Genomic DNA, 17,487 nt, shown 5'->3' on the forward strand with positions numbered 1-17,487 from the left:
GACAGAACCCCTCCTCGACACCGGCCTCGGGACACCCGGAGACGGTGGAACTCCCGCAGCATTGAAGGGTCCAACACGTCCTCCACCTGGACCCAGCACCTCTCCTCCGGACCGTACCCCTCCCACTCCACAAGGTACTGAAGGCCCCTCTGCCGACACCTCGAATCCAGTACGGAGCGAACGGATTACGCCGGGGCCCCTCGATGTCCAGAGGGGGCGGGGGAACCTCCCCGCACCTCAGACTCCTAGAGCGGGCCAGCCACCACCGGCCTGAGGAGAGACACATGGAGCGAGGGGTTAATACGGAAATTGGGGGAAAGCTATAACCTGTAACTAACCCCATTCAGTGTCCTCGGCACTATAAATGGCCCCACAAAACGCAGACACAGCTTCCGGCAGGGCAGGCGGAGGGGCAGGTTTCGGGTTGAGAGCCAGACCCGGTCCCCTGGTGCGAACACTGGGGCCTCACTGCGCTGGTTTTCTGGCACAGCACGGCCCGCTGGAGCTGAACATGGGCAGCGTCTCATGTCTCCCCCGCGCGCCTGAACCAGTCGTCCACTGCAGGAGCCTCAGTCTGACTCTGATGCCAAGGCGTTAGAACCGGTTGGTACCCTAGTTACCACTGGAAGGGGGAGAGGTTAGTGGAGGAGTGGCGGAGCGAGTTCTGAGTCGTCTCGGCCCAGGGCACGAACGCCGCCCACTCCCCCAGCCGATCCTGGCAATAAGACCGCAGAAACCTACCCACATCCTGGTTCAAAAAAAACCTGAGGTAAGGCTGATCGAGACCCCCAGACGTTCCATGAACGCCCTCCAGACCCTCGAAGTGAACTGGGGACCCGATCAGACACTGCATCCTCAGGCACCCCGTAGTGCCGGAAGACGTGTGTAAACAAGGCCTCTGCAGTATGTAGGGCCGTAGGGAGGAGACGGCAGGACTTAGAGAAACTGTCCACAACGACCAGGATCGTGGTGTTACCCTGTGAGGGGAGATCGGTAATAAAATCAATCGACAGGTGCGACCAAGGCCATTGTGGAACGGGTAAGGGTGTAGCTTACCTCTGGACAGGTGCCTAGGAGCCTTACACTGGGCGCACACCGAGCAGGAGGAAACATAAACCCTCACGTCCTTAGCCAAGGTGGACCACCAGTACTTCCCACTCAAACAGTGCACTGTCTGACAGATCCCTGGATGACCAGAGGAGGGTGACGTGTGAGCCCAATAGATCAGCCGGTCACGGACAGCAGACGGAACATACAGACACCCAGCGGGACACTGCAGGGGAGCGGCTCTGCACGTAACGCCTCGTCAATGTCCGCGTCCAGCTCCCATACCACCGGCGCTACCAGGCAGGAGGCCGGGAGTATGGAGGTAGGATCCATGGGCCCCTCCTCTGTGTCATACAGCCGGGACAGTGAGTCTGCCTTCACATTCTGGAAACCGGGTGTGTAAGAAAGGGTGAAAACAAAACGGGTGAAAAACATGTCCCACCTTGCCTTGCCTGATGAGGGTAGCCTAGTGGTTAGAGCGTTGGTCTTGTAACCGGAAGGTTGCAAGTTCAAACCCCCGAGCTGACAAGGTATAAATCTGTCGTTCTGCCCCTGAACAGGCAGTTAACCCACTGTTCCTAGGCCGTCATGGAAAATAAGAATTTGTTCTTAACTGACTTGCCTAGTTAAATAAAGGTAAAAAATAAAACGAGGATTCAGTCTCCTCGCTGCCCGGATGTACTCCAGGTTGCAGTGGTCAGTCCAGATGAGAAAATGGTGATTAGCCCCCTCAAACCAATGTCTCTACATCTTCAATGCCTTGACGACAGCCAACAGCTCCCGGTCCCCCACATCAGAGTTTCGCCCCGCCGGGCTGAGCTTCTTCGAAAAGAAGGCACAGGGGCAGAGCTTCAGTGGCGTGCCCGAGCGCTGAGAGAGCACGGCTCCTTTCCCAGCCTCGAACACGTCCACCTCCACTGTGAACTCCAAAGAGGGATCCGGATGGGCCAGCATGGGCGCCGAGGTAAACAGAGCCCTTAGGTGACCAAAAGCCCTATCCGCCTCAGCCGACCACTGCAACCGAACCGGACCCCCCTTTAGCAGTGAGGTAATGGGAGCCGCTACCTGACCAAAACCCCGGATAAACCTCCGGTAGAAATGGGCAAACCTTAGAAACCACTGCACCTCCTTTACCGTGGTGGGAGTCGGCCAATTACGCACAGCTGAAATGTGGTCACTCTCCATCTCCACCCCTGAAGTGGAAATGCGGTACCCTAGGTAGGAGACGGACTGCTGGACGAACAGGCATTTCTCAGCCTTGAAATACAGGTTATGCTCCAACAGTTGACCAAGCACCCTGCGCACCAAGGACACATGCTCGGCGTGTGCAGTGGAGTATATCAGAATGTCATCGATATACACCACTATACCCTGCCCATGCAGGTCCCTGAAAATCTCATCCACAAAGGCTTGGAAGACTGATGGAGCATTCATCAACCCGTACGGAATGACGAGGTACTCATAATGCCCTGAGGTGGTACTGAACACTGCCTTCCACTTGTCTCCCTCCCGGATACGCACCAGGTTGTAAGTGCTCCTGAGATCTAGTTTCTTGAAGAAGCGCGTCCTGTGCATTGACTCAATCGCTGTGACTATGAGGTGTAGCAGGGAACTGTACTTCACAGTGATCTGGTTAAGACCTTGATAATCAATACACGGGCGCAGTACTCCCTCCTTCTTCTCCACAAACATGAAACCCGAGGAGGCGGGTGAAGTGGAGGACCGAATGTACCCCTGACGCAGAGATTCGGAGACATATGTCTCCATAGCCGCCGTCTCCGCCTTTGACAGGGGATACACGTAACTCCTAGGAAGTGTGGCGTCTACCTGGAGGTTTATCACACAATCCCCCGACGATGGGGTAGTAATTGAGTAACCTTCTTCTTGGAGAAGGCGAGAGCCAAATCGGAATATTAGAGGGGAATGCGCACGGTGGAGACCTGGTCTGGACTTTCCACAGTGGTAGCACCAACGGAAACCCTTAAACACCTCCCCGAGCACTCTCGACCACCCCATGAGAGCCCTCCGTTGCCATGAAGCAGTGGGGTCATGACAAGCTAACCAGGGTAGGCCTAGCACCACGGGAAATGCAGGAGAGTCGAGCGCCTTATGCTGGGAATGCGGGGAAAACTCAGGAAAAGTAACATGCAAAAACAGGTGTGCAACAGAGGGCTCTGGGTGAGAATGGTGCCGGCTCACCTGTGGTGACGCCAGAGTGACCTGCCTGCTGCCTCGACCCCCAGAGGAACCAACCCAACACCGACCGTCAATGTGACCTCTGCGGCCACAGATGGTGCACGTGAAGGAACCTCCTCCAGTCTCCCTGAGCGCAGCACCTCCCAGCTCCATGGGTATCAGAGCGGTGGGGCTGGGAGATGAAACCGACAGATCCCGATCTGGACGTCCGCAGGTAGCCAGCAGGATATCTAGCCGAATGGACAGGTCCAACAGTTGGTCAAAGGTGAGGGTGGTGTCCTTGCAGGCCAACTCCCGACGGACGTCCTCGCGCAAACTGCAGCAATAGTGGTCGATCAGGGCCCTGTCGTTCCATCCTGCACCGGCGGCCAGGGTCCAAAAGTCCATCGCAAACTCCTGGGCGCTTGTCGTCCACTTGCCTCAGGTGGAAGAGACGTTCACCCTCGGGCAGGTGGTCGAAGACGGCCCGGAAGCGGTAGGTGAATTCTTTGAAGTGGTCCATCGCCGCATCTCCCTCTCCCCACACAGCGTTGGCCCTCTCCAAAGCTTTCCCCGAGAGGCACGAGACGAGGGCGGACACCCTCTCACGGCCCGAGAGAACCGGGTGAACGGTCGCCAGGTATAAATCCAGCTGCAGCAGGAAACCATGGCAGCGTGTGGCCGTCCCATCGTACTCCCTGGGAAGTTCGAGACGAATCCCACTGGAACCGGGTGCGGAGGGGGTGAGTAGTGGAGACCCCTGTTGTGCTGGTGGGGACGCTGGAGGGACTCTCTGTCTCTCCCAGCGGTCCATTGTCTGGATGACGCGAATCATGGCAGCGCCGAGATGTTGCAGCATTACCGCGTGCTCCTGGACGTGCTGCTCGAATCCGCTACCAGGGGTACCTGCTCCTGCTGACTCCATAATTGGGTGTGGAATTCTGTAAAGGAGTGCGTAACTTACTACAGGGAAGTCAGGCGCAGGAGAGCAGAAATGGCTAGCAAACGGGGCCCTATATTGAGGCGAACAGATAACTAAACACACACGGGTTAACATAACCCGACGCAAACCAGCCTGGAGTACACATACATTTACATATAACAGTTCCACACACAGACAAGGGGGGAAACAGAGGGTTACATGCAAGACGAGTTATGAGGGAATGCAAACCAGGTGTGCGGGAAAACAAGACAAAACAAATTGAAAATGACAGCTGCATCGGCGATGGCGAGAAGACCGGTGACGTCGACCGCTGAACTCCGCCCAAACAAGGAGAGGGACCGACCTCGGTGGAAGTCATGACAAATAAAAAAGAAACACCAATCAGGAGGATACAGACATCTCAAGAGGTGTGCTTAGATATGCAGAAAAATAGACATGTTTTGTTAACTCTTGATACTCCCCATCCCGGATCCGGGATTGTGAATAAAGCCTCAGGCTCATTAGTATAACGCAACGTTAACGATTTCTGAAAATCGCAAATAAAATGAAAATAATGCGCCTGCTCTCAAGCTTAGCCTTTTCTTAACAACACTGTCATCTCAGATTTTCAAAATATGCTTTTGAACCATAGCAATTCACTAATTTGTGTAAGAGTATGCTAAGCTAGCTTAGCATTTTGAGTAGCATTTAGCACGCAACATTTACACAAAAAACAGATAAGCAAATAAATAAAATCATTTACCTTTGAAGAGCTTCGGATGTTTTCAATGAGGAGACTCTCAGTTACATAGCAAATGTTCAGTTTTTCCTGAAAGAATCTTTGTGTAGGAGAAATCGCTCCGTTTTGTACATCACATTTGGCTACCGAAACGAACCGAAAATTCAGTCACCAACAACGTCAAACCTTTTCCGAATTAACTCCATAATATCGACCGAAACATGGCAAACGTTGTTTGGAATCAATCCTCAAGGTGTTTTTTCACATATCTCTTCATTGATATGCAGTTCGTGGAAGCCTGCTTCCCCCTCAGAATCGCATGGAAAAATACCGGCAGCTGAAAAAGACGCACCAATTTCGACGGAGGACACCGGGCTGACACCTGGAAAATGTAGTCTCTTATGGTCAATCTTCCAATGATATGCCTACAAATACGTCACAATGCTGCAGACACCTTGGGGAAACGACAGAAAGGGCAGGCTCATTCCTCTCGTATTCACAGCCATATAAGGAGACAATGGAAAACGGAGCATCAAAAATCCTGCTGGTTTCCTGGATGCCGTTTCATCTTGGTTTTGCCTGTAGCTCCTGTTCTAGGGCACGCACAGAGAATATCTTTGCAGTTCTGGAAACGTCAGAGTGTTTTCTTTCCAAAGCTATCAATTATATGCATAGTCAAGCATCTTTTTGTGACAAAATATCTTGTTTAAAACGGGAACGTTTTTCATCCAAAAATGAAATAGCGCCCCCAGAGTTTCAAGAGGTTAATAGAATTAAGAATAATGAGTGTGCCTCTAGATTGCAGGAATAAGCTGTTTCTGGTGTTTGAAAAATGCTAAATTCTCCAACTTCTGGACTGAGGACCACCCTCCAGCAGCACATGCAGATTTTTGGGGTGCATGACGTCCAGTGGTGTAAAGTACTTAAGTAGAAAATACTTGAAAGTACTACTTAAGTATTTTTTTTGGTATGTGTACTTTACTTTACTATTTATATTTTTTGACTACTTTTACTTTTACTTCACTACATTCCTAAACAAAATAATATAACAGGACAGGAAAATGGTCGAATTCACGCACTTATCAAGAGAACACGTACTCATCCATACTGCTTCTGATCTGGCAGACTCACTAAATACAAATCCATCGTTTGTAAATGATGTCTGAGTGTTGGAGTACCCTTGGCTAGCCATACATTTTTAAAACGTCTGCTTTGCTTAATATAAGGATTTTTAAAGGATTTATACTTTTACTTTTGATAATTAAATATATTTCAGCAATTACATATACTTTTGATACTTAAGTATATTTAGAAACAAATACCTTTAGACTTTTACTCAAGTAGTATTTTACTGGATGACTTTCACTTTTACTTGAGTAACTTTCTATTGAGGTATCTTTACTTTGACTCAAGTACGACAATTGGGTTCTTTTTTCACCACTGATGATGCCCCTGAACTCAACCGTTATAAATGTTCATCTTCACATTTAACTGAGTGCAGGATTTGATATATATATAGCCTATAACATCGTTCATAGACAGGGTTTGGACAACAAAGGCATTTAGTGTTGTCTAGAGCGAATGACTCTCTCTCTCTGCCCAGCAGCGTGATGGTCCTGTGATGCGCTTCTCTGGCGTAAAGAGGTAGGGTCGGAGGGGTAACTAGCCCCCTTGAATTCTAAATAAATCACAGACTGTGTCACCAGCAAAGCACCACCACACCTCCTCCTCCATGGTTCACGGTGGGAACCACACATGCGAGATCATCAGTTCACATACTCTGCGTCTCACAAAGACACAGCGGTTGGGACCAAAAATCTCCAATTTGCTCGTGTTTCTTGGACAAATCAAGTCTCTTCTTATTATTCAAAGCTATTGCAAGAGATGTTTTTTTCACACACTGTCTGAATGAAACGAATAATAAGGGACTCAATTGTGATGTTGTGTGGAGACATTTGATTTCTGATTTATTCGCCATCATGAATCATAATTGAATATGCTTGTCTAGATGATTTTTCTCCTATTACTCTCTGGGATACTGTAACGTCTGCGCTGAGATTCGGGAAACAAGTTCAGGGAGTGAGCGTTTTAATAAATAAACGTAACATGAGCCAAACCATGAACAACGCACAGACAAAGACAAAGACAATGACGCCTGGGCACGGAACCAAAGGGATTGACATATATAGAGCAGGTAATCAAGGAGGTGATGGATTCCAGGTGAGTGTCATAATGCGCTGATGCGCGTAATGATGGTGACAGGTGTGCGCCTTAACGAGCAGCCTGGTGACCTAGAGGCCGGAGAGGGAGCACACGTGACAGTACCCCCTCCCCGACGCGCGGCTCCAGCCCCAGGACCTCGACCAAGATGACGATCCCGGGGATCAGGAGCGGACCAGTCACCTCTGCTAAAAAGGCGCGGGAACCTGTCGATCCCAGCTGAGGCGCAGGAGCATGGCGACTTAGAGCGCGGGAGAAAGAGCATATGTGACAGATAACAGTTTGCTTTCTGAACTGACTACTACTTTCTGACTATTTTGTCTGAGGGCAAAGTGTGAAAATCTGGTTTATAGTCGATTTTTTAAAATAAACTAAACATTTGAAACAAAAACCTAATCAAACAAAAACATTAAAAAAACAAAAATATAGGCTAGACGCCTGGCTGTAATGCTTTCTCCTATGCAATGCCAGTTTCTTGCCTGCTCAATCTTTACGCAGTGAAATACCAAACACAACACCGGACCGAATTATAATGGAGAAACGTGAAAACACTTTAATAACGACAACATAACTCTGTGGTTATGAAACTTGAAGTGAAGCACAGTAAAAGAAAGAAACGTTAACCAAAATGTCATCCTTTCTATAAAGTCACATTTCAATTGCCTTCACTGAATCCCGTAGGCTAGTGCTTTAGTGATACAAAGAAATACATGGATATGCTTTTTTCTACATGTATTCACCCCTTAAAGACCTTCCCTGAAACCTGCAGTGTAATTAAATAAATTATATCCGTTGGTTAGTCCGTCAAAATGTATGAGAAAGACCCTCGGTGTGTGTGTGTGTGTGTGTGTGTGTTCAGGGAACCACCCGCCCATGAAACAAGCTCACCCCCGGGATCATGAGGTATGTGACCACAGGTCCAGAGAGGGGGGAGTGTGGGGGTGGGAGGAGAAGTTGAGTCGGATCTGAGTGACTCTGATCTGACTGGAGTAGCTACATGGGTTTCGTCTTATCTCACTTCTACTTACCAACTCCTCTTCTCAGTGACTCGAGGCACGTCAGCGGGCTGGTGTGTGTGTGACAGGACAAGACAGGCCTGGACAGCTGTGTTCGTGTTGGTGTGTGTGGTGAAGTGTTGCGATGTGGCTCTTGCTCCTCCACGGTGTGTTTTTCCTCCAGTGTGTGCGGTTATCCCAGCAGCAGTTTCCCCGTCTCTGCGCCACCACGGAGGCCCTGCTCTCTAAGGAGTGCTGCCCGGTCTGGGATGGGGATGGCTCGGCTTGCGGGGCCAGCTCTGGCAGGGGGTTCTGCCGGGATGTGGAGGTATCGGATCTACCCAACGGGCTGAATTACCCGTTCTCCGGCTTGGACGACAGAGAGAGATGGCCTCTGGTGTTTTATAACCGGACCTGCCAGTGCGCCTCTAACTACTTGGGGTTCAACTGCGGAGAATGCCAGTTCGGGCTGTTTGGTACTAAGTGCGGGGAGAGGAGAGAGTCCGTGAGGCGGAACGTGTTTCACCTTTCGGCGGCGGAAAGGCGGAAACTTATCTCTTACCTCAACCTGGCCAAGCATACAGTCAGCCAGGATTACGTCATAGCTACCGGGACCTACCGGGAGATGAATAACGGGAGCACCCCACTGTTCTCTGACGTCTCGACCTATGACGTGTTTGTGTGGATACACTACTATGTCTCGAGGAATGCTCTTCTCGGTGGACCGGGGAATGTCTGGACAGATGTGGACTTCGCACACTGGGCTCCCGCCTTTCTGCCGTGGCACCGTGGGTACCTGCTGCACTGGGAGCGTGATATTCGGAAGCTGACCGGGGACTTTGAATTTTCCATCCCGTACTGGGACTGGCGGGACGCGCAGGGCTGTGACGTCTGCACCGACGACCTGATGGGCGCCTGGAGCCCTCGAGACCCCAACCTCATCAGCCCCGCTTCAGTGTTCTCTTCTTGGAGGGTGAGACACCTCTCATCCTCTTCTTGTCTTCCATCCTCCTCTCTCTTTTCTCTTCACCTCTCCTGCCTACCTATTTTCTCCTCCCTTCCTCTCATTCTCACTGTCACCTTGGCATTATTCCGGATGAGGGAGCGACGCTGTCTATATTGCGGCAAACCGGGCCATTTCCGTTCCACGTGTCCCGGGCTCCAGGGAAACGCTCTGTCCCGTACAGACCGGGGGGAACTGTAACGGGAAACATAACCTCCTCCCATCCGTCCAACTCCCGTCTGCTCATTCCAGTCACCCTCTCCTGGGACAACCACAAGCTTCACCTTCAAGCCTTGGTAGACTCTGGAGCCGCAGGTAACTTCATGGATGGTGTCTGGGCGAAGGAGAATGGCGTGCTCCTCTGAACCTCTAAGTGACCCCATGAGGGTTACTACATTGGATGGAAGCCCTTTGGGATCTGGACTTGTCACTCATGTCACTACCTCCTTGCGACTTTCAGTTTCACAACACCAGGAATTGATGAACTTTCATTTGATCTCCTGTTCCGAGTTCCCTCTCGTCCTTGGATACCCCTGGCTTCACAGCCATAACCCTCACATCGACTGGTCTATGGGCACTATCAAGCAGTGGGGTCCTACGTGCCAAGCTACTTGTATTTTCCAGAATTCTCAGAGTTCTACTCCCGAGTCTTTAGAATCCATCGACCTGACCCGAGTTCCCGAGTGTTACCATGACCTCAAACTGGTGTTTAGCAAACAGAGGGCCACCATGCTACCACCCCATAGACCTTACGATTGCCCCATCGACCTGTTTCCGGGCACTTGCCCCCCCAGGGGTCGGATCTTTTCCCTATCTCCACCCGAACGAGCTGCTATGGATGCCTACATCAAGGACGCTCTGGAAGCAGGCCTCATGCGTCCATCCACCTCCCCGGCGGGAGCAGGGTTTTTCTTTGTGGCCAAGAAAGACGGTGGATTACGTCCTTGCATCGACTACCGGGGACTCAATGCCATAACCGTCCGTAACCGTTACCCGCTACCCCTTATGGCCACAGCCTTCGAGCTGCTCCAGGAAGCAGTTGTTTTCACTAAGCTTGACCTGCGGAACGCATACCATCTTGTGCGGATCAGACCTGGTGACGAGTGGAAGACCGCTTTCAACACGCCTACTGGTCACTATGAATACTTGGTGATGCCCTTCGGCCTGACCAACGCCCCAGCGGTGTTCCAAGCGCTCATAAACGATGTGCTTAGGGATATGCTTAACATATTTGTGTTCGTTTACTTGGATGACATCCTCATCTTTTCGAGCTCCCTTCAAGAACACACTAAGCATGTCAGACAAGTACTCAAACGCCTCCTGGACAGCCATCTGTACGTTAAGCCGGAAAAATGTGAATTCCATTAATCCCGAGTACAATTCCTGGGATTTGTAGTGGAACCCGGTCGAGTCCAAATGGACCCCAGGAAGGTAGGGGCGGTAGCGGATTGGCCCACCCCCAAATCCGTTAAGGAAGTTCAGCGTTTCCTGGGCTTCACAAACTTTTACCGCAAGTTCATCAAGAACTTCAGCTTGGTGGCAGCCCCTCTCTCAGCTTTAACCAAGGGTGGCAATGCAAGGTTTTTGTGGGGAAGAGAAGCTGAGACGGCCTTCCAAGGACTCAAGCAGCGCGTTCTCTCTGCTCCCATCCTGATACTACCGACTCACGGATGAACCATTTGTGGTGGAGGTAGACGCATCAGAGGTTGGTGTTGGAGCTGTCCTGTCTCAGAGGGGTGAAGACAAGAAGCTTCATCCGTGCGCTTTCTTCTCACACCGGCTTACCCCCGACTGAGAGGAACTACGATGTGGGGGATCGTGAACTCCTAGCGGTTAAGATGGCATTGAAGGAATGGAGACACTGGCTCGAGGTGGCTTCTCACCCGTTTCAAGTGCTTACGGACCACAAAAATCTGGAGTATATACAGCAGGCGAGCGGTTGAACTCTAGACAAGCTAGATGGTCTCTTTTCTTCAATCGATTCCAGTTTATCCTCACCTATCGGCCCGGGTCGAAGAATCTCAAACCGGATGCCCTGTCCCGAGTCTACGCTCCTGCCATTCGAGATGACACGGACATGCCTGTCCTTCCTGCTGCTAAGATTGTGGCTCCGATCTCGTGGCAAGTTGAGGATACCGTGAGACGTGCTCAAGCTAGCGAACCGGACCCGAAAGGAGGTCCTGCCAATCGGTTGTTTGTCCCCAAGGCAGTGAGGACTCAGGTCCTTCTGTGGGGGCACTCCTCTCGCCTCACCTGTCATCCGGGCGTAGGTTGCACCTGGAGTTCATCCAGCGTAAGTTCTGGTGGCCTACCATAAGAGAAGACGTTGCCACTTTCGTCAATGCCTGCCCCGTGTGCTGCCAGGGCAAATCTTCTCACCTCCGCCCTCAAGGACTCCTTCACCCTTTACCTGTTCCCCACAGACCCTGGTCCTATATCTCATTGGACTTTATTACTGGACTTCCTCCATCCCATGGCAATACTACTATCCTAGTCATAATCGACAGGTTTTCAAAGGCGGCCAGGTTCGTCCCTCTGACTAAGTTACCTTCTGCCAAGGAAACGGCTGAGTTGGTAATTAATCATGTGTTCCGAGTCTTCGGCATTCCTCAAGATATGGTTTCTGACAGAGGTCCCCAGTTCGCCTCAAGGTTTTGGAAGGCCTTCTGCCAACTCATGGGGGCTTCTGCCAGTCTATCTTCAGGGTACCATCCGGAGTCCAACGGCCAAACAGAGAGGATGAATCAAGAGCTGGAAACCACCCTCCGATGTATGACTCGTGACAACCCGTCCACATGGTCATCCTTTATTGTTTGGGCCGAATACGCGCACAACACCTTGCGCTCCTCCTCCACTGGTATGTCCCCGCACGAGTGTCAGTTTGGCTATGCTCCTCCATTGTTCCCGGACCAGGAGGCAGAAGTCAGAGTGCCTTCAGCCTTGAAGTTCGTCAGACGCTGTCGGCTTATGTGGAGGAAGACCCGTCTTAATCTTATGCGTTCCTCACAGAGGTACCAACAACAAGCCAACAGACGTCGCCGTCCCGGGCCTACCCTGCGCCCCGGCCAGAGAGTCTGGCTCTCCACAAGAGACTTACCACTACGGGTGGAGTCTCGCAAGCTGTCCCAGAAATACATCGGTCCCTTCAAGGTTGCCAGGAGAGTTAACCCAGTTTCTTATCGCCTACACTTACCCAGATCCCTTAAGATTAATCCCACATTTCACATTTCATTGTTAAAACCTGTTGTTTTTTCTCCCCTTGTCCCGGCAGACAGACCTCCCCCTCCGCCTCGTGTCATTGGAGGCCAGCCGGCTTATACCGTCCATCGGATACTGGATTCCCGCCGGGTGCAACGGTCCTGGTAGTATCTGGTGGACTGGGAAGGCTACGGTCCCGAGGAGCGCTCCTGGGTTCCTGCCAAAGACATCCTGGACCCTGACCTCATTCGTCAGTTCAGGGCCCTCCACCCTGAGAGAGCTGGTAGGAACGTCAGGAGCCGTTCCTAGGGGGGGGATTCTGTCAGGATTTGGCCAGGGTTCCCGCTCAGCCCAGTCAAAACTGTTCGCTGCTCTGGCCCCCCAATGGTGGAACAAACTCCCTCACGACGCCAGGACAGCGGAGTCAATCACCACCTTCCGGAGACACCTGAAACCCCACCTCTTCAAGGAATACCTAGGATAGGATAAAGCAATCCTTCTCACCCCCCCTTAAATGATTTAGATGCACTATTGTAAAGTGGCTGTTCCACTGATGTCAGAAGGTGAATTCACCAATTTGTAAGTCGCTCTGGATAAGAGCGTCTGCTAAATGACTTAAATGTAAATGTAAATGGTTGTTCCGGGTTTTGGTCACTAGATGCCCCCATTGTGCTTTTTGACCTTATGTTTTTTCCCTTGATTCCCATTATTATTTGCACCTGTGCCTCGTTTCCCCTGATTGTATTTAAACCCTTAGTTTCCCTCAGTCCTGTGCTCTGTGTTTGTATGTTAGCACCCAGCCCTAGTGTTCTGTGTATTCTTGTCGATTCCGGTGGACGCTCTTGTGGAATTCTGTTTTTGTTTTTTGAGTATCTCTTGAGGCTTTTTTGTGCTATACCTACCACCTTTTGGATTTGCCATTTTGTATTGAAGGACTTCTCCTTTTTACTTTATTAAATACACCGTCTTAAGTACTGCTGTGTCTGCCTCATCTTCTGCGTTCTGCTGACTATTCGTGGCTCAGTTGGTTAAGTGACTGTTTCTCACTCCGGAGACCCAGGTTCGTAACTGGGTCCTGACAGTGCCTTATTGCTATTATAAACTGGTTACCAACGTGATTAGAACAGTAAAAATAAATGTTTTGTCATACCCGTGGTATATGGTCTGATATACCACGGCTTTCAGCCAATCAGCATTCAGGGCTTGAATCAACCAGTTTATAGATCTGAGGGAAATCGTTTTCCTTCCAAAAGCTGGTAATTAAGTATGTTAAAAATAAGCTTTTCTGTGTTGGAATGGTGTGGGAGTACGTACCCCAACAACAGAATAGTGTGGGCATATACCGGTCATAAAAGATATTCATGCAAGTAGACCCCTGATTGGCCAGCTCATCCTCCTCTGGAGGATAATGTCATCCACTATGAGGAAATAGCAAGCATTTTTTAAAGATCAGTTTGAGGTGGGGTTTTGAAGTGTTTTTCTCCAATTTATGCTTTGGCCACAGATGCGAGTATAGGATGAGTCAACAACTTTATTTGGGTAGGTGTTAAGAGAATATGAACTTTTAAAAGTGATATTTTCACTGGACAGTTACTTTAAAGCTTAAGCATGGCTTTAGCTCAGCAGGCTAACACAATCATGTGGTATGCAGTCGTCCTGATTCTATAGATTTGTGTGTGTGTATGTGTGTACGTGTAGGTGATGTGTTCGCGTGCGGAAGACTACAGCGTGAGGGGGTGCTGTGTGACGGCAGCAACGAGGGGCCGTTGCTGCGTAACCCTGGCAACCACAACCGTAACTTGGTTCCGCGTTGCCAACGGCAGCAGAGGTGGAGTTCACGGTCAGTCTTCGTGACTACGACACGAGAGCCATGGACCGCTCCGCTAACTTCAGCTTCAGAAACACAATGGAAGGTAAGTAAGTGTTGTGTGTGTTATTAGTTCTAGACCTCTAGAAAGTCAGTAGTTCTAGAACACTCTAGTGTCTATTGTTCTAACCTTAACTCTTGTGTTGTATTCTGACCCTTGACCTCTGACCCCTAACCTCTAGGTGTCGGCAGCTCTGTGACAGGCCTGGGTAACAGTGTGGTGATGAGGATGACATCTAACCACTTATCTCTGACACCTGACCTCTAGGTTCCGGCAGCTCTGTGACAGGCCTGGGTCAAGGTGTGGTGATGAGGATGATCTCTAACCCCTGAACTCTAGGTTTTGGAGGCTGTGTAACAGGCCTAGGTAACAGTGTGGTTTAGGGGGATGACCTCTAACCTTTTCTAACCTCTGACATTTTACCCCTCACCTATAGGTTTTGGGAACCCTCAGACAGGCCTGGGTAACAGTAGGGTGATGGGGATGCATGCCTCTCTTCACATCTTCATGAATGGCTCAATGTCTTCAGTTCAGGGGTCAGCTAATGACCCTATTTTCCTACTGCACCACGCCTACGTAGACAGGTGAGCACACACATACAAACACACACACACACACACACACACAACGGTGGGTGCTGCTATGGTGACCAACAAGCTGAGATAAGGCGGTGCTTTACCTAGTTGAGACTTGTAGATAACCTGGAGCCAGTGGTTTTGGCGAGGGCCAGCCAACAAGAGCATACAGGTCGCAGTGGTGGGTAGTATATGGGGTTTTGGTGACAAAACGGATGGCACTGGGATAGATTGCATCCAATTTGTTGAGTAGAGTGTTGGAGGCTATTTTGTAAATGACATCGCCGTCGAGGATCGGTAGGATGGTCAGTTTTACGAGGGTATGTTTGGCAGCATGAGTGAAGGATGCTTTGTTGCGAAATAGGAAGCCGATTTTAGATTTAATTTTGGATTGGAGATGTTTAATGTGATTCTGGAAGGAGAGTTTACAGTCTAACCAGACACCTAGGTTTATTTTAGTTGTCCACATATTCTAAGTCAGAACCGTCCAGAGTAGTGATGCTGGACGGGCGGGTAGGTGTGGGCAGCGATTGGTTGAAGAGCATGCATTTAGTTTTACTTGCATTTAAGAGCAGTTGGAAGCCATGGAAGAAGAGTTGTATGGCATTGAAGCTCATCTGGAGGTTAGTTAACACAGTGTATTACGAAGGGCCAGAGGTATACAGAATGGTGTCGTCTGCGTAGAGGTGCATCAAAGAATCACCAGCAGCAAGAGCGACATCATTGATGTATACAGAGAAGAGAGTCGGCCCGAGGATTGAACCCTGTGGCACCCCCATAGAGAATGCCAGAGGTCTGGACAACAGGCCCTCCGATTTGACACACTGAACTCTATCGAAAATAAGGACTTGGTGAACCAAGCGAGGCAATCATTTGAGAAACCAAGGCTGTTGAGTCTGCCAATAAGAATGTTGTGATTGAAAGAGTCGAAAGCCTTAGCCAGGTCGATGAATACGGCTGCACAGTAATGTCTCTTATCGATGGAGGTTATGATATCGTTTTAGGACCTTGAGCGTGGCTGAGGTGCACCCATGACCAGCTCTGAAACCAGATTGCACAGTGGAGAAGGTACGGTGAGATTCAAAATGGTCTGTAATCTGTTTGTTAACTTGGCAAATGTCTTATTTTGGATATATGCAGTGTTGTAACGATGTGTAAATAGTTAAAGTACAAAAGGGAAAATAAATAAGCATAAATATGGGTTGTATTTACAATGGTGTTTGTTCTTCACTGTTTGCCCTTTTCTTCTGGCAACAGGTCACAAATCTTGCTGCTGTGATGGCACACTATGATATTTCACCCAGTAGATATGGGAGTTTATCAAAATTGGGTTTGTTTTCAAATTCTTTGTGGATCTGTGTAATCTGGGGAAAATATTTGTCTAATATGGTTATACATTTGACAGGAGGTTAGGAAGTGCAGCTCAGTTTCCACCTCATTTTGTGGGCAGTGTGCACATAGGCAGACCTCGCTCTCAATTGAAGACAGGCTATGGCGGCCTTTCTCAATAGCAAGGCTATGCTCACTGAGTCTGTACATAGTCAAAGTTTTCCTTACGTTTGGGTCAGTCACAGTGGTCAGGTATACTGCCACTGTATACTCTGTTTAGGGCCAAATAGCGTTCGAATTTGCTCAGTTTTTTGGTTCATTCTTTCCATTGAGTCAAGTAATTATCTTTTTGTTTTCTCGTGATTTGGTTGGATCGAACTCTCTCTCTCTCTCTCTCTCTCTCTCTCTCTCTCTCTCTCTCTCTCTCTCCCCTCTCTCCTCTCTCCTCTCTCTCCCTCTCTCTCTCTCCTCTCTCTCTCTCTCTAGTATCTATGAGCAGTGGTTGAGGAGACATGCTCCAGAGCAGACCCAATACCCAGAGTTCAATGCTCCCATCGGCCACAACAGGCAGTACCACATGGTGCCCTTCATACCTCTACACAGGAACATAGAATACTTCACCTCCAGCAAAGACCTGGGTTACGAATACTCCTACATGCTCGACTCAGGTACGTACCGTGTGTGTTGTTGGTAATAGGCATGTTTTAATTGTGAATTCCTGAAGGATTGTAAAGGACTCCTCCCTCTCCTCTCCCCTCCCCCTTCAGACCAGAGGATATCGGAGGTTCTCAACCCTTACCTGGAACTGATGATGGAGGCGTGGCCCTGGCTGCTAGGGGCGTTGGTCCTGGGGGCCCTGGTAGCTATGACTGTGGTTGTGGTAGCTGTGACAATGACCCGGGTGTGTTGGGGTGTGTGGCCATGGCAACGTGGGGAGAAGAGTTCAGCATTTCACCGACCAGAATGGGAACCTCTCATCATCAGCAGTGATAGTGATACCCCCAACTACCACACTGTTTAGCCCCAACAATCACACTGTTTAGCCCTAACTACCCCACTGTTTAGCCCCAACTACCCCACTGTTTAGCCCCAACTACCCCACTGTTTAGCCCCAACTACCACACTGTTTAGCCCCAACTACCATACTGTTTAGCCCCAACTACCACACAGTTTAGCCCCAACTAACACATTGTTTAGCCCCAACCACCACATTGTTTAGCCCCAACTATCACACTGTTTAGCCCCAACTACCACACTGTTTAGCCCCAACTGCCCCACTGTTTAACCTCAACTACCCCAACTGCCACACTGTTTACCCCCAACTATCACAATGTATAGCCCCAACAATCACATTGTTTAGCCCCAACTACCACACTGTTTAGCCCCAACTACCACACAGTTTAGCCCCAACTACCA

General features: G+C 49.8%; 1 pseudogene; it reads left to right on the top strand.

Moving 5' to 3' along the window:
* Positions 1 to 8,243: 8,243 nt before the first annotated feature.
* LOC135536718 (tyrosinase-like) lies at positions 8,244 to 17,092 on the top strand (annotated as a pseudogene).
* The last annotated feature ends 395 nt before the right edge of the window (positions 17,093 to 17,487 follow it).

This window comes from Oncorhynchus masou, unplaced genomic scaffold, assembly GCF_036934945.1.
Source record: "Oncorhynchus masou masou isolate Uvic2021 unplaced genomic scaffold, UVic_Omas_1.1 unplaced_scaffold_6538, whole genome shotgun sequence".
Taxonomy (NCBI): Eukaryota; Metazoa; Chordata; class Actinopteri; order Salmoniformes; family Salmonidae; genus Oncorhynchus; species Oncorhynchus masou.